The 18200-nt window shown below is 42.5% G+C and overlaps 1 protein-coding gene across 1 annotated transcript in view; it reads right to left on the bottom strand.

Annotated features, from left to right (window-relative positions):
• The window catches only part of SLCO3A1 (solute carrier organic anion transporter family, member 3A1), a 311829-nt gene that overhangs the window by 277849 nt on the left and 15780 nt on the right, over positions 1-18200 (bottom strand). The window lies entirely within an intron of this gene.

Genomic DNA, 18200 nt, shown 5'->3' with positions numbered 1-18200 from the left:
CACAACTGAAATTAAGTGAATGAAGAGCAAAGGGCAACAGCAAGTATATCTATAAAGGCCCAAGACACACATGCTCAGGATGTAATAAGAGAGCCGGCAGCCCACGTTGATTTGACAGGCCAGTCTCTGAACCCACACCCCATTCAGATGACACTGCCAACCCCATCTCTGAGACAGAGGGAGCTGGAAGTTCTGCAAAGAAAGTATTGACTTCCAGCTCCTGACTCCCCGCCAGCCCTTCACTATGAAATAGTGAGAGGGCGGGGAGTATTCCGAAAATCGGTTAATAATGCAACCAACAAAACCACGAACAAGAGCATAATTAAAGCTCTTTTACTTTGGTTTAAAACAATCTCAAATCTGCCAAACACAGATCACTACATAGAACAATGCAGCACATCATGGGGTTTATTTGGCTTTTCCTTCTGTTTGGGACTCTGCCTGAGAAAACTAATTATCTACTCAGCACATACAGTGTATAAGACCTGAACAAGGTGCTTTTCACAAACATTATCTTATTAAATCCTGGTACAAACTGTAGTGTAGGTATTACCAAGTTCAATTTGGAGAAACAGAAGGAGAGGTTCAGAGAGGTTAAGTAACTTGTCCAAAAACACACAGCTAGCCTAGCAGAATGATATTTTAAACCTAGGTAGTTGCATCCAGCCTGGTTTTATTAAACCATGTGGCTACCTCGAACATCTTTTATCAAAAAGACACAAAAGACAGGGATAGAACAGCAGGCCTCAGAACTTCCCAGGATTGAAATCTGTTTATTACTATGAAGTGGCCAATCACCTCTGCAGGGCAGGCCAGCAACCCTGGCACCAGCTGGGTTCTAAAAGGCCAAAGCTGCCAGGCCATGCCAAGATGCCACAATGAAAATGAGCATTGTTTGGGTCAGCTGCCGCAGGGCTCCTGTGCACACAGGCAGTACCATGTCACTGAATGGAGAGGGTGCCTCAAGGGTGCAGGGTTAGCGGCTGCAATGTCTCAGGCAGGCAGGCAAAGAGGGGCCTGTAATTAGTGCCTTAGGGTCATTGTTGCAGGAATTGGGCTGGCAGGGGTCTTGACCGCAAAACTCAGGCAGGAAATAGCTCAAGCCATTCTGCCCTCTGGGGAAAATGGCTGAGGAAGGAAGAAGGGGTAAAAGGGATGACAATATTCTAAAGAGAAAAGGAAAGCACTGAAGAATAAAGCAAAATGTCATTAACCTGTGGCCCGCTCTGGATTAACTCTGAATTCTAAGGCACTTCTAAACCTGTCCATGGCCCAGCACTGAATTAGACACTTGACAGTGATAATGACACCTGGCATTCACACGTCAGTCCCCTGTACCCTCTCACAAAACACCATAAAAGCCACTAAGGATTTCCCACTGGAAATGTGCTTGGCCAATATACAGACACATGCAGAAACAAAGAGGGGAGAATAAATTCCTGCTCCCTCTCCCACTCAAATGCAACTTCAGCTGTAAGCGGAATTCTTTCACCTCCTGAGTCTGGGGTTCTGAATGATAATACACAAATTGCAAGACTAGAAACAGAATATATAAGGCACTTGTCAGCACCTGCCATCTTGCAGAGCTCATTAAATACCCATGATGACTCATATTCATGACTCTTAAAGAGAATCAACAGAGGGCCATCACATTGTACCCCTGAATTCTTGTCTGGAGTTAAGCTCGATTATTCAGATTGATGTAGTCAGTGTGAAGTCTTGAAAGCAAAGCCTCAAAGATAAGGACATTGGATGCATCTGTGCTGTGTGCCAGTAGGTGACTTAGGAGTCAGTAAGCACATCGATATGGTCACACCGTAGAAACAACACTGATACTGAGGCTGGATTTTCCATCTCTCTTCGGAAGGGCAAAGCATAAAGAGGAAGATCACCAGGTCCAAGTCAATGCTCACTGGGGCCTTCTAGGCAAGCAGCATTGCTGAGGAACTCACACAACTCACGCTGATGTGGAGACAAACAGGAGCCACTCAGCCCAAGCCAGGTGCAGTGGGCCAGGGGCTCATATGAGGCACATCTTGCCTAAGAGGAGGACTTGAGGGAAATCTCAATTAAAAGAGAAGCATGGGAGACAAGCGCTGATGTCAATTTCCAATTAGTAAGAGTTAGCTGGTAAGAAAAAGATACAGTCCTCTAAGCAAGCTTTCAACGTGGGATTTTTGTGCTCTGCTACTACTTTCCATTGCACAATTAAGGGAGACCAAGGGGAAGCGCAGGACACACCGAAGAAAGGGAACAATCAAAGGCAAAAATGCAGAGGTGAGCAAGAGTACTGGGGAAATGTACTAGTCAGATTTGCCAGCCCCAATACTTAAAAGGGACCAACTCTGCTTCCCTGTGGCTCACAGGGTCCTGCCAGGTCTGGTCTTCCACCCACCTCTCTTCTTTCAACTTCCCCTGCTTCCCTCTCGCCCTCTCTGCTAGAGACACACTGATCTTTCCATTCCCCAACTACATCAAGCATGTTTCAACCCCAGGGCCTTTGCACATCCTAGTCCCTCTGCCTGAAACATTCTTGCTCCAAATAGCTGTACAATTCGATCCCACACTTATTTCAAATCTACTCAAATATCACCTGCCCAGAGAGGCCTTTAGAGAAAGGTCTAACCCATTTGTTAGCAGCCATAAAAATAGGGGAGGGGAGGATGGAGGGATCTGAACTGTCAGACCGCATGTATGTGTCTGCTCACAGCAGGGATCTACCTAAAACTGTCCACTGTGAATGAAATCAAGGATATAGAGAACGATGCACTTGTTCAAGGGTCATCAGTTCAAGGGTTGATACTGTATAAATGCTACAAACCAACCAAGGGCCAATTCTAAGCATCCCTAAAAGACTGTGAGGATCTTGGCCCAAGTTGCCCAGCAGCAAAAGGTTCCCTTTTCCTGTAATATATGATTTGTGACATGCTGGAGTTTGGCTGCTGGAACAAAGAGGCATCTGCCCGGCTTCTTCCTGAGACACAGGTGCTACGGCAGCTTTGGGAAGGGCATTCTGGCTTCAGATGTCCTCTGTCTCTTGATACAGGAGCTTAGGGAGCTCCTGACCTCTGAGCTCACTCAAGGAGAAGCCACTGCATCCTGCCTTTAAGGAGTGAGCCCTCAGGAGGTAGCCCTGGAGAAGGAAGATGGTGAGAAAAGGCCCGGCCAGGGGTGGGGTTTCATTACTGGCCCTGGAGAGTGATGCCAAAGGGAGCAAAGAGGGAGACAAAGACCCCTGCTCCTTCTGCACCCTCCTTCCAGGTGATGCAGAGCAGGGGAGCAGGCTCAGCACCACCCCCATCACCTCCTTTCTGTGTCCCTATATGGGATGGAAAGGAATTTTACTTCTAAAGGAGCAAAAATTGGAGAATCCACACAACTCCTTTCCCCAGAAAGCTTTCCTGATTCACTGAGGAAGGGAATCAGACTCCATGCTCCTGGAATACATCACACATACAGTGAGCTCGCCAGCAGGGGTCCAGCTGTTTTTAGGATAGACACTGACTAGTTTCCATGACGCTCAGCTGCCTCAGGTCTAAAAGAATCGGCTTTAAAAAAAAAAGTGAAATGAGATAATATATGAAAATATGCAGCACAGGGCCTGGCATAGAGTAAGCATACAAAAACATGCTTAATCCAAACAAATAATTCCAACGATGTAAAAAAAAAGAAATGTCACAATTAGAACTGAAATCTAATTATCAAAGCTTTCTAGAAAATGCAGATTGTGAAAAATCACTTAAGCCTCATTTAATACTAGAAAATAGACATTTCATAATTTCTGATTATAGTGATTCACATAATCTGTGCTGAATAAATCAATAAGTTTTATTTTAAAACAATTTAATAGAAAAAAGGCTCTGAAGTCAGAATGCCCCCCCACACCTTTTTTTTTTTGTTTGTTTTTTTGAGACAGAATCTCACTCTGTTGCCTAGGCTGGAGTACAGTTATGCAATCTCGGCTCACTGTAAATGCCTACCTCCCAGGTTCAAGTGCTTCTCCTGCCTCAGCCTCCCATGTAGCTGGGAATACCCACCACACCTGGCTAATTTTTGTATTTTTTTTAGTAGAGACGGTGTTTCACCATGTTAGTCAGGCTGGTCTCGAACTCTCAACCTCAGGTGATCTACCCACCTCAACCTCCCAAAGTGCTGGGATTACAGGCATAAGCCACTGCACCCAGAAGAATGCCCATTTTTGATGTCCAGTGTTGCCACTTTCAAGCTATGTGACAGGGAGAAAATTTCTCCAACTCTCAGGACCTCAGAATCCTCTTTATAAAACAAAGATAATACTTGTACGTATCTCACAAGGTTTTCTAAGGATCCAAAAGGTTAATCCATAGGAAAACCTTAGAACACTGTTAGATATGATCACTATTGTTATCATTATTTTGGTCGTTAATGTGACTGTATGTATGATGCTATGGTGATGAAGCTTTCCAATCAGGCCAGACCTTTGTCTGAAACTGGGTCCCTTCAGTTGCCTGCTCTGTGAGATGTTTCTGCAAGTGTCTCAGTGTGAGGATGAAGCAGACAACAGAAGAAATGCATGTAACACGGTGCCTGGCACGGGGTGTGGACCCACAGAAGTGACTGTAGCAACTGTGATATACTATTGGGATGCTACACTACCATTGGTAAGGAGGATATTACAAACACAGTTCTGCTTCAAAAAATACTTGGAACCAAAATTTCTATGCACAACCCAGTGAAACACATGAAATAATTATGAATGTATGAACAACGTATAAATGCATTGCCTTAGTAACTATTGTTATAAATCACAACTTGGAATTTAGAACCCACAGCCACTTTTAGGGTATATAATGGCATAAAATAATTACAAATAACTGAGAGGTGGAAATCCCTATGGAAGACTACTGCATGTAAGAAAATGCAAAGGGTTAAGTGCCCCAATGAGCCAAAGCAAGGCACATCCCTCAGGGGAGCCTCAGCCTCAGAGCAAGAGAACCAGTCAGGGATTAGATGTTCTGATCCCAAACTGGGACCGCTTCCACCAAGAAGCCTCAGGTCTCTGGCATCCCCTGTGGTCCCTCAGCTGATGGAGTGAAAAAGCAAACCAGAAAGAGGGGATTCTAGGGTCCCAGTACCAAGTTTCTCTCTTCAGTCTCCAAACAAGCGAATTTCACACAGGAAGACTCCCGGGCACCTGAGATAAGTGAAACCCAGACCATTTACTGCCAGCTATTAAAAAAAAGGGGAAGCAGGGATACTTTGTTATCAACCAGCCTCAAAGCATCTGAGTAACCTGGAGATTAAGAGGAGCTGACAGAGAGGACTGGAATCTGAATGGCTGGAGCACATGGCTCCTTCCCAAGTCCTCACCATTCTCCTCTCTGTTTACAGTGGATGGCGCCTGCCTGGCTTGCATGGTGGCTGCTGTCCCATCTGCCATTTGCTTACTCACTGGGCATTAATAGAGCAACCCAACCACCTTCTTAAAGAACAAGGTGATATTACATCTCTTTGGGACACCAGGTGTTGCCTAATTGCAAGGAAAACTTGATGAGGTTATACTTACTGCACATATTCAGTAAAATCAGAGTGGGATTAAGAAGTCATGGCCAGGCTCGGTGGCTCACACCTACAATCCCAGCACTTTGGGAGGCCAAGATGGGCAGATCACCTGAGGTCAGGAGTTCGAGACCAGCCTGGCCAACATGGTAAAACCCTGTCTCTACTAAAAATACAAAAAAAAATTAGCTGGTCATGGTGGTACACATGCCTGTGGTCCCAGTTACTCGGGAGGCTGAGGCAAGATAATCGCTTGAACCCGGGAAGTAGAGGTTGCTGTGAGCCAAGATCATGCCACTGCACTCTGGCCTGGGCGACAGAGTAAAACTCCATCTCAAGGAAAAAAAAGAAGTCATACATAGTGGGGGTGGGGTGGGTGTGGAGGGTGGAAGCCCCCAAATCTATACTGTATTAGCAAATTTCATGTCCCTCTGTTTGATCATTCATTGATTCATTTAGCTAATATTTACCAAAGGCTACCAAGTGTCCAACCTTAAACTGGGAGCTAAGAACACAAAGAGAAGCAACTGAACGGGTTCAATATATATCATTTAAGGAGTGTGAATGGTTTGTCCACAATTTCACTTAACAAATGCATATCCTGAGTATGTGCTTGAGAAGGGAGACATAAACTTCCCATCCTCACATTGACTTTCAGTCCTCACATGCCCTGTCCTGTGCACAGATCTCACTATTACCATGCTAAGCATGATCCCAGGGTTCAGAGGTAAGCACTGCTTATACTGCCTGATCCTGGAATGCACTGCTTCCCTTCTAGGCAACTAAGGGAATGTTCTTGAGTAATATTCCACCTCCATATAACATTGGTCTCACTGGCTGCTTTAGAACCAAACTCCCCAGTGAAAAGCGTTTGTACTTGAAGGCACTGATCTTAAGGGTTTTGCATGATAATAGGGTCAATTGTAAAAGAGACCAGAAGAGAGGGAACCCAGAACTGGCCAGGGAAGGAGCAGGGTTACCTCACTCAAGCATGACATTCCAGTGTTAAAAGATGACAAGGAGTTTGCCAAGCAAAGAAGTCATGCTGCTTGTGCTAAGAAAACCATCTCCTAAAGTCTGGGCCAGAGGAATATGTTTGTGTTTCCCTTCCTAGTAGACTCGGCATGTTGCTTATTTACCACAGGGGACTTGAATTCTCCACTGAGCTCCAACAGAAAGGCCATGTGCTGACTCGCTCGCTGATAACTGTTGGTATTAAAAGCTTCTGATCCAACAGTTTCTCTGAGTGGCTTTTAACTTCATCTCAAGGCTAAAAACCCTTTCTTTCTTTAGGTCAATAGCTTAAATAGCAGAAGACAAGGGAGGGGGGCGGGTTAGTCTGCTGGTTCTATAAACTGCACGATAAAGAAAAAAACATTTTTTCTTTATCTTGCATTTCAAGGAAAGAGCAATGTCAAATCACTGGGTCTGTTAGCTCAGGCCACTTCATGATCAACCTCAAACCAGAAATACAGACCTGTGGCTCGTATTCAGAGAATAGTTTTGGTGTTTAAATTCTGTCATATGACCAGTTAGACAATCCTGGAGCATTTAATAAAAAAAAAAAAAAAAAAAAAAGGCAGGGTGGAACACTTTTCAAAATGAAAATCAATCAGTAAGACCAAGGAAAAGATTCCCTCTGCTCCTTGTCCTAGAATAAGGGTTCAGGTACTGATCTTCCCCAAAAGGGTTGGCGGGACCAAGCTAGCCAAGCTGCTTGTGTTACATCCCCTTTGATCACTGGCTTTGCAGAAAAGGTACCTTCTCCCATCAGTTCTTGTAAGAGAAATGCAGATACATGAATGCAGGTCTCAGGGCACACAGAGCCTCAGCCCAAGCCCCACCCTGAGCCCCATTTTGAAAGGAGACATATCGCCTGGCTAGCCAGCTCTCTGAGCTTCATTCTGCTCTCTCCACCATATTCCATCACTCTAAATAATTTGGGCCTTACTGCTTCTGGAAGGATCCATGCCGAAAACCAAGAAGAGAACCATAGAGAGAGACTGGGGCACTTCCTGATTCTGTGCTATTAGGACCCCAAAAGCCCTCTCCCAAATACTTGTTTAAATACATAAGCACAAACCAAATGCCATCAAGAGGTGAATGGTTAACTAACAGGAGTACCTCCACATTAGGGAATATCACTCTGCAATAAAAAGAAATGAATTATTGATATATGCAACAACTTGGATGGATCTCAAGAGATTTGTGCTTCGTGAAAAAACCATCTCAAAAGGTTGCATGCTATATGTTGCCATTCATAATACATGCATAAAATGACAACATTAGAGAGATTGAGAACAGAATAGTGGTGCCCTGGGTTAGGGAGCAGGACAGACTGTGGCAATAAAAGTGCAGCAGGTTCTATATCCTGATTGTTGTGGTGGTCACATTAATCTACACAAGTGACGAAACTGCAAAGAACTACACACACACACACACACACACAGAAGCACAAGTGCAGGTAAAACTGAGGAAATCTGTTGGTGGACCCTATCACTGTCAATTTCCTAATTGTGGTGTTATACTACAGTTTTGCAATATGTTACTATTAGGGGAGACTGGGTAGAGAGTGTACAGGATCACTCTATTATTTCTTACAATTGCATGTGAATCTACAATCATCTCAAGATAGATAGATAAATAGATAGATAGATAGATAGATAGATAGATAGATAGATAGATAGATGATAGAGATACATACAAGCAGGTTGACGAGCATATCTATCTATCTGGAGCACTTTTTCTTTCCAAGGAGAATAAATGAAAGAGGAACACAGCCAGCTTCATTCAGACATTCTCCACAGAGCCCTGAACATCTTATTAAAAAGATCCAGGTACCCTCCCTGGGACTCACTGTGCCATCTCTGCTGCGACACACAACTGTCCTTACATAAAATCTCTGTCTGGAGCTTCTGAGACCATGGGATCCTCTTCAGGAATCTCATTAAGAGCCTGGTTGCATGCCAGAATTGAACCACTACTGCCTGGAACACAAATTTCATTCAGAAAGTGAAAGACTTGTCCCATGACAGTATCTCTACAGAAGAAAAATGGGCCATTAGCTGATATAAATCACATCTATATAGGGGCATCTATATATTTGTATTAACCAGAAGGCCACCTTCAGAAAATGATGGTCTGAGCAGCTTGAACAATTATATGAATACCCTGACCTTCTATTTTCTCTCCTTTGCATTTTTCTTAGTTTTCAGCCATATTTTTGTTTGCAACCTACACAAATGCTGATTTGTTACATGCATAGGCATCATAGTAGCTACAGTTGTATACCGACACCATTCTCTCAAGCATACTCATAATTTCTCCCAAGTGTCACATAAATTTCAACCCATTAAATAAAATGATTTTATACTGTCCTTGTAGATGTTACTAACCCTCACCCCCACCAATGACATCACTGTTTCCATAGTAACTAATGTACTTCAAAGTAGAAAATGCAGATGGTGGCTTTAAAAAAAAAAAAAGGCAGAAAAAATAAGTGGCAGATACCAAGCATGTCACAGCGTAAGTGGTGTGCAGAACGTACCTGCTTTATAGGCGCCAACTCAGGGTCAAGCAATAAATATTTTAGTAGAACCCTTATGCTAACGAATATTCTGCGTAACTGTGGCCTGATTACTCTATTCCTTTGGAAAAGTGGCTGCCTAATTCAATGTGCTTACCTCTCAGAATTTGCATGTGGGTAGAAGTGTGTGTTCAGAAGCATGTGCACAGATCACAGGCTGATTTCCAAAATAGAGTCACGTACTTCATAGATATGTTGTAATTATGCCTAGATAAGAAGAGCTATTTCAGAAATACTTCAATGCCAGGAAGAATGACTGCAACTATTCACAAGAGAGAAATGGATAAAACTGGTAAGGAGGAAAAAAAAGTCCAAATTCTTATTTCCTAAGTGTAAGGAAAAAAAATTATAAAATTTCCATGAAATGCAACATTTCTCTCTTTAAGCATAAGGCCCTTTTGATGAAGCATGGGTACTTTTTCAGTTACTATAAGTATCTCATTGATTAGATGGCTGTGAATGAAAATTTTTCTGGGCATGAAAATCTACGCTTTGAGTTGTGAGAAAGACAGCTAAGAGATGACAGTTCTAGATGGTTTGACACAAAATGAGAATCTGATTTTAAAACAGAGTGTGGTAGGAATGCTGATCTGTCCCTGTCATGATGCCATTCTTAACAATGTCTGCATACTGAGCAGAAGCTTCAAGTATCCCATCATCTAGTCTCTGAGCTGTAGGGGCCAATATTTAGAAGACCATGAGATGACACCATGCCCTGCAAACAGTCCATGAGTTAATTTCTTCTGATGGCATTTGGCTACCAAGGACAGTGAACACATCTGCAATCCTGGAGCCCAATCAAAAGACCTAAATCGCCCCTCCACGGTGGCTCATGCCTTAATCCCAGCACTCTGGGAGGCCGAGGGGGGCGGATCACCTGAGATCAGGGGTTTGAGACCAGCCTGGCCAACAGGGTGAAACCCCGTCCCTACCAAAATACAAAAATTAGCCAGGCGTGGTGGCACGTGCCTGTAATCCCAGCTACTTGGGAGGCTGAGGCAGGAGAAGCACTTGAACCCAGGAGGCAGAGGTTACAGTGAGTCAAGGACCACTGCACTCCAGCCTGGGAGACAAGAGCAAAACTCCATCTCAAAAAAAAAAAAAAAAAAAAAAAAACTGCCTAAATTCACTTCCTGCTTCAGATGCCACATGATGATGGTTTCATTTCTGGGATGCTAGATCTTGCCTCATGTTGTCAGCCTAGTTCTCTCTGTTTCTGTGCAGCCTCACCTGCAGGAAAGCCCTGAGATTCTTCTAGTCTTTCCATAGGATGCTCTGTTGTGGTCCCGTCACCTGATGAATGGAGAGCTGGAAGGGTGACTCCATCCATACCCCTGACTCCCTAGCTTTTGGCTGCAGGCTTAGATGAGACTACAAGTCTCAGATTTTTTTGTAGGTTCATTGAGCTACTATCTTCCTAAAACGCCTCCTTCTATAGACCACACCCCTTTTTGCAAAAACCTGTAACAACTCCTTTATGCCCACTAGAACGAGCCTAGACTTCAAAACCTTCCCTTACCTGACTGGACCTTCCAGCCAAGGGGGTTACCTCCTTCCCCTTCCCAAAGACCTTCCCTGAAATATCATCCCTTCCTCTTCACAGAGCTCCCCTCCCCTCTGCTGTGGAGCCTGTTTCTGCAGATCCACTTCAATTTTCTCCTCTGTGACTTGAATGGACTTTTACAGTCAGCCACCATACCACTCTTTGAAGAATATCAAACCTTGCAGTGATGGTATGAGCAAAAGCACCACAATGTAAGCACCTATATAGCCATTTCTTGTGTTTTGACATGCTGGGTCCCCAAATATCTAGAAGAATGCCTGACAAGTCACAGAAGCTCAATAAATAGGTCTTGAATTAATAAAGTAGCTTCAAAGAACACAAACATCTTAAAATTTTTAAGGTTAAGAGGGATTAGAGGGGGAGGTCTGATATCAAAATTTTAAAATATATACAAGGAGAACTGCCATCATCATTTCAAGAAGCTTCACATCAAGTTGAGTAAAAGATTAAACAGCTACTTAAGTGGTTAGGAGATAACATAATATATAAGGGAAAAGATTCTTTCATATCAGAATTTAATGCCTCAGATGAATAAAAACTACCTTAAAGATCAAGAAATAAATCAAGTCACATAAGTTGCACATAATAGAGAATGACTTTAGGAAAGTGTTCTGTTTCTGTGAAAATGCAGAAGAAACTTATGGAATTGAGGTTCTCATTGAAAGGATTTGAATCAGATCCATTTGGGTCAAACAGCAGGACCCCAAACATATTGGCAAAAGTAATAAGCTGTGATGGTTAGTGTGTGTGGGCAGGCAATGTGAATACAGAAAAGGCCTGTGATCCCACAGTGCAGTCCCTCTACCACAGGCCACATCCATGCTGGACAGCAGAGAAGAGTACACAGGGGCTCCCTGCTGGCTCACCTGGGAGGTGCTGTGCAAAACAAAAGCAGTGGACTGGCTGGGAGAAAAGACTCACAGTAAAGAGAACAGTTCCAACTGAGAGGCCTCCAGAACCACCAGTTATCCAGAGCCCATGCATGCCAGCCTCAGATCTGCAGGAGGGGCCTGCTCAGATAAAGAAGTCAGCCTTCAGTTCTAGGTAGCTTGACTAGATTTAATTTGTGCTTAATTATAGGAGATACCTGTAAGGAATTCTCTCAAGCACTTTATATTAAAACATCTGCTTGAATCCCTGCTCATGGTACTAAGGCTGACCATGGGATTGAGATGGGTGGTAACATCCAGACCGCTCCATGTGAAACAAACATTTGCTCCCTTGACGTTGGCAAATAGTCTGCGTTGGTGCCCTTTTAATAGATGAGGCACTTGCCAAAATCCTGTGTAGGCTGTAACTTGGTTGCCAGTGATCACAGTTACTAGCGTTTGTTGAGCATCCGCTATGTGTACCTAACACACATTATCTCATTTAGTTCTTTAGAGGCAGACTAAATGAACTTTCCCAGCCGGGAAGGTTGGGAAATGCCACTCCCGGAAGTGAAAGCTGAAGGCAAGAATTTAGCAGGAGGTAGCTTTTAAAACTTAATTTATAGAAATAGAGATGGGGTTTCACCATGTTGCCCAGGCTGGTCTACAAGTCCTGGGCTCAAGCTAGTTGCCCACCTTGGCCTCCCAAAGTTCTAGGATTACAGGTGTGAACCACCACACTCAGCTGAGGTGGCATTTTCTCTGGGATTTTACCTAAAGATCTGAGACCATAACTCTAAGAATTCTTTAAGATTCTAGAGCAGGGGGTAGCAAACCTTTTCTGTAAAGGCCAGATACTAGCTATTTTAGGCTTTGCAGGCAATATGGTTTCTGTCACATGATGATGATAATATGTACATAAATCAGCATGGCTGTGTTCCAAAAAAACTTGACTTACAAAAGTAGAGAGCAGGCCAGGTTTGGCCCATGGGCTATAGTTTGCCAACCCCTGCTCTAGAATCACTGTCACTGCTTTATGTTTGTTACCTGATTTTCAGTCATCCCCAGTGTTTCTCTATTGTGAATTATGGCAAAACCTTCAAAGCAAAACAGGGGCTGAGCAACTGTCTCCAGGGACTCACAGAAGGAATGACAGAGAACGAGGCTAAGACTTATCACACACAAGTGCTTCCCAGGCAGTAACTCCTTTCATGCTCAGGAGAGCCCTCTGTGGCAGGTACTTTAATCATCTCCAACTGACTGGGGAGGAACTAACTCAGGTTTACGTCACATGTGACAGGCAGAGCTGGGATTGGAATCCAGGCAGTCTCTTGCTTCAGAGTCCAGTTTTTACCCCATGGAGAGAGTAAACTGGAAAGGCAGTGCCAACATCATGCCATGGAGCTGGGGGAGGAGACCACGATCCACAGTGGGAGGGGAGGGTCAGAGGAAAGGGAGGCAGGAGTGGCTTCATAACAGGGAGTGCAACTAGGATCTCCTACATTGAGCTACAACATGGGACAACACTGCCACCCCTAAAGGACTAAATGAGATGACATGTGTCAGGTACACGCAGCGGATGCTCAGTAAACGGTGGAGATCACTGGTAACCAAGTCAGAGCCTACTCAGAATGTCAGCAACTGCCTCATCTATTAAAAGTGCACCAGCACAGACTGTCTGCCAACTTCAAGGCAGCAAACATCCCTTTCATGTGGAGTGGTGTGGATGTAACTACCCATCTCAACCTCGTGGTCAGCCTTAGCACCAAGAGTAGGGGTCAACTAGGTGTTTTAATACAATGTACTTGAAAGAATTCCTCACCAGTTATCTCCTCTAATCAAACAAAAATTAAATCTAGTCAAGCAAAAGCTAACTTCCATTGTACAGGAAATACAGAGAAAAGAGACAAGTTAAATGAAACCACAAGGAAATAATCAGATACATTCAGAATATGGAACATTATATAAGATGTTCTGTGGAATGACAACTGACCCAACCTCTTTAAAAAGTTAACATAGTGGGGAAAAAGTGGGGAAATTATTCCAGATGAAAGCTGTACACTGACGATCAGAGAGGCATTATTCACAATAGCTAATGTGTGGAAGCAACAGAAGTGTCCATCGACAGATGACTGGATAAGCAAAACGTGCTCTATACATACCATGGAATATTCAGCCTTAAAAAGGAAGGAAATTCTGACCCAGCCCCGAACTTAGATGACCTGTGAGGACATTATGCTGAGTGAAACAAGCCTGTTGCAAAAGGACAAACACTGATTATGAGGCCCTAGAGTAGTCAGAATCATAGAGATAGGAAGTGAACAGCGGTGGCCAGGGCTGGGGAAGGGGAGTGGGGAGTGATCATTTAATAGGTATGGAGTTTCCCTATGGGAAGAAGAGGTCCAGAGATAGATGGTGGTGATAGTTGCACAATGTTGTGAATATACTTAATGTAGGAGTCCCCACTTATTCAGAGTTTCACTTTCAGTTTTCAGTTACCTGAGGTCAACTACAGTCAGAAAATAGTGAGCAACAACAAGATATATTGAGAGAGACCATATTCGTATAACTTTTATTACAGTATATTGTTATAATTATTTTGTATTATTATTGTTGTTCATCTTACTGTGCCTAATTTATAAATTAAACTTTATCATAGGTATATACATATAGGAAAAACCATATCATATACAGCATTTAGTACTATCTAAGGTTCCAGGAATCCACATCAGGGGTCTTGGAATATATCCCCCAAGAGCAAGGGGGGACTACCACACCACTGAGTTCAGTGTACACTTCAAAATGATTAAGATGGTAAATTTTATGTGTAATTTTTCATGATAAAGAAAAAAAACAATGGAAATGACACAAAGTCATACAACAAATGAAATGTATGATCTTGAATTGGTTTGTGGTTGTTTATAAACAAATAGTTCCAAAGAAAGCTAGGTTTAGAGCTAGAAATGGCAATTGCAATAGAGATATTTTGAGGATATTTTGGAGAAATCTGATATGTAGGAAGTATTAAATGAAATTAGTGACTACTTAATTTTGTTAGAAGTGATAGTAGGGTTGCAGTTTTATAGGGAAATGCCCATATTTTATGAAGAGGTATACTGAAGTATTTAGGTGTGAAGTGTCATCATTTCTATATTTACTTTAAAATGGTTCTGAAATAAAGTATGAGTGTGTGTATGTGTATGAATGTAGCTGTGTATATGAAGCAAATGTGTCAAATCTTAACAACTATTCAATCCTAGGTGGTGAGTACATGGGTGTCTACTGTACTATAATTTCTACTTTTTTGTTTCGTCATAATAAAATTAAAAACAAAAGTGGGGCAAAATTGCCCCACAGATGTCCCAGGGTTGCTGTCAGTCTGAAATGACATAATCCCTCAATACTGAAACTGGCTGAACACTCAACATATGTAAGATGGCATGGTACCCACTTTTGTTTTTAAGGAGAAAACTGAAACCCACAGTAAACAGACAACTCTCCTGTCAGCATCTTTTAGCAAACATCAACATGTTACTCAGCCCTGTGGAATACTTTTTGAATAAGGTAAATGTAATTTTGCACTAAAATTTGGAAAAATGATCACCTATTGAACAAGTAAACACTTAATTACAGTGTCTGTTCACACTGACACAGAACACTCTGTAATTTTGTGGGAATTATTATGGCAGAAATATTACATAATGGCCCATGTGTTTGAGTGGCTGGCTGTTCAAATCAGGAACGCAGGTGAGTGCTGAGCACGCAGGTAGCTGCATGCAGGGAGCAGGGGCCCTGTGACCAGCCCTGGAATGTATAACAGGTCTTTTTCAGAGCACTCCTGTCACTTGCAGATGTCACCATGCCCTGAAGGGGAGGAAGGGAAGAGAGAACAGATTCTCTGGCCCTGGTGAAGTCATTTTCTGGTCCCAGTAAAGTCATATTCAATGTTCATTACCTTTTACCTCAGTTTAAAAGAGAGAGCGAGAACAGCGTTCTCTCACAAGTGGTAACATGTTAAAACAATATCACACACTCAAGACACTGAAGCATTCAGCTGCGAATTTTTTCAAGGCATGGTCTGATGAAAGAGAAGGGAATTTAGAGCTGGAGCCAAGAGACCCAAGATCAAACACGAGCTGTGCCAATTTGGATTTAGGTATGTTCTTTCTTTCTTTTTTTTTGAGATGGAGTCTCACTCTGTTGCCCAGGCTGGAGTGCAGTGGCATGGTCCCAGCTCACTGCAACCTATCCACCTCTCGGGTTCAAGCGATTCTCCTGCCTCAGCCTCCTGAGTAGGTGGGATTACAGGCAACTGCCACCACGCCCGGCTATTTTTTTGTATTTTTAGTAGAGAAGGGATTTCACCATGTTGGCCAGGCTGGTCTCGAACTCCTGACCTCGTGATCCACCCGCCTCGGCTTCCCAAAGTGCTAGGATTATAGGCGTGAGCCACTGTGCCCAGCTGGCACATTCTTTAACTTCTAGAAGTGAGCCCTACTTCCTTATATGGAAAAGAGAAATAATGACATCTACTGCATGGGATTTGTGTGAGAGTTCGATCAGACTGCTTGTGTGCTCCCGGGCACACTACATCCTCGATAAAGGCAATTCCCCCTTCCACAGAGGATTTGACTCCCCACATCTTTTGTGACCAGTCCCTTGAACTCATCATCCCATCTTGTAATTCTGAAAATCAAAACAATGAAAAGCAATGAGCAACCAGAATTTATCTCAGCAAAACAAAACCATAAGCAACCTACCATACAGAAATAGGGAGATGGAATACAATGGAATGTTACATGATCTTTTCAAATGTTGCTAGACATTTCCCAGATAAAATGGTAAAATTAAACTTCTGCATAAAATCTCACTCTTCCTAAATCTGAATTAAAAAAATTAAACCTGAAATAAAATATTTATCAGCCAAAAACAAAAAACAAAATGAGCACACCCCAGTGTCATAAACTCAAAAGGTGCCTGGGAAGGAAAGTAAAGGAAAAAGGATCCAGTGTGGCAAGGCTCAGAGCCCTGAGTCTAACATCCTCAGGAAGATAAAACAGTGAATAAATAAACATTCTGAGAGTTTTCATCAATATCACCACATCTAGATAAAAACAACCTGAGTACTTATCCCTGTATTCTCCTCTTCTGACTACGGAAGAGAGAAAACATCCGCTGGGGAGGAAAGGATGAGATGATGCATAAACTGTGGTGTTGATCATCTCTGCTGCAAGGAATGAAGACTCTGGGAGTCCAAAGTCAAATCCAAGGCTGACCCGAGGCCACAGAATACCGCCGGAGGGTGTGCACTGTGTGCCCCCACACAGGAAGACCAAACCCACTTCAAAAGATTCCAGAAGTGAAAGCTGCCAAGCCCACATCTAGCCAAGCCTACTCAGCACCCAGCATAACACCTGCTACAGCTTAACTGCCCCAAGACACTTCACATGTCTTCAGGCTACAGAAAGCATGAACAGAAATGAACAATCAGCCTTCAAACTTCAGCTTGGTGGCAAGGAGAAAAAAGACAGCCTTCAAATAAGTAAATCAAAGAGAGATATAGGCTGATTTACTCCAGCAAGAATAAAATGAAAAACCACAAGGCATGGTATCTCTAAACACAGACTCCTGGAAAGGCAAGAAAGCAACAGTAGGTATCAAAGACAAAGAACTCAAACTAAAAGAAAACATAACTCAGTCAGAGAAAGATTTCCCCCAAAAGATCTTTGAGCCATAGAACTTAATAAGAATATGAGTTCAATACCTCAAGAGCCCAAAGGCAACATCTAAGAAAGGGGAAAAAAGATTGTAGATCTAAAGAAATAAATTGAAAACTAAAGCCAACACTAGAAAATAAATATGTGAAACAATCTACAGAGAACTAAAGAAAGATGGTTTAAAATCAATTTTCTGACTAGAGGAAAGCTAAAAATAAACATGGTGAATATAGATAAAAACAAGGGATTCAAGTAATGGAATCAAAACAGACAACTATGGATTTCAGAGACAATATAACATACAGACAATTGGTGCCTCACAGCAGAGAATTCACTGCATAGAACCCAGTGTTTGAAGAGATAATGTAAGGAAATTCTCCCAAAACTAATAAAGAATTGCATCTGTTGACTGAAAAAAACACATCCAGTTCCAAAGACTATGACACACATCACGCAGCAGTAATATACATCAGAATTAAATTATATGTCAAATATTAAGAAAAGATTCCTCATACATCTAACCTATAGGCAATAATAAATCATCTGTAAGGGAGGAAAAATAAGGCTGGCCTTGGACACTTCTGCAGCAACATTAGTAGCAAAAGATAGTTACTTCTTTCCAGTTTTACTGAAGTCGTCTGTTAAATTTCAGTGAAATTAAATTTACTGCTATTTTTTAGAACATACATTTTATAAGTATATCTAGTCAGCCAGTCATTTTTCCATGTATAAGAACAGAAAGACCTCTAAAATGATATATTCCTAATAATAAGGAGAAATTATTCTTCCTTTTCCCCAGAATTCATACCTTGATATAGACTAGAGGAACGTCCACCTTCTGGAAGTTAACAGAGAAAAAGCATCTGCTCTTCTGACTTCCTCACTCAATCCTCCCCAAAGTGAAGGATCAGCAACTTATCTGATTC

This window comes from Colobus angolensis, unplaced genomic scaffold, assembly GCF_000951035.1.
Source record: "Colobus angolensis palliatus isolate OR3802 unplaced genomic scaffold, Cang.pa_1.0 Scaffold264, whole genome shotgun sequence".
NCBI classification, from domain to species: Eukaryota; Metazoa; Chordata; class Mammalia; order Primates; family Cercopithecidae; genus Colobus; species Colobus angolensis.
The sequence above is the reverse complement of the archived record's forward strand: the minus strand, read 5'-3'. Positions and strand labels throughout refer to the sequence as shown.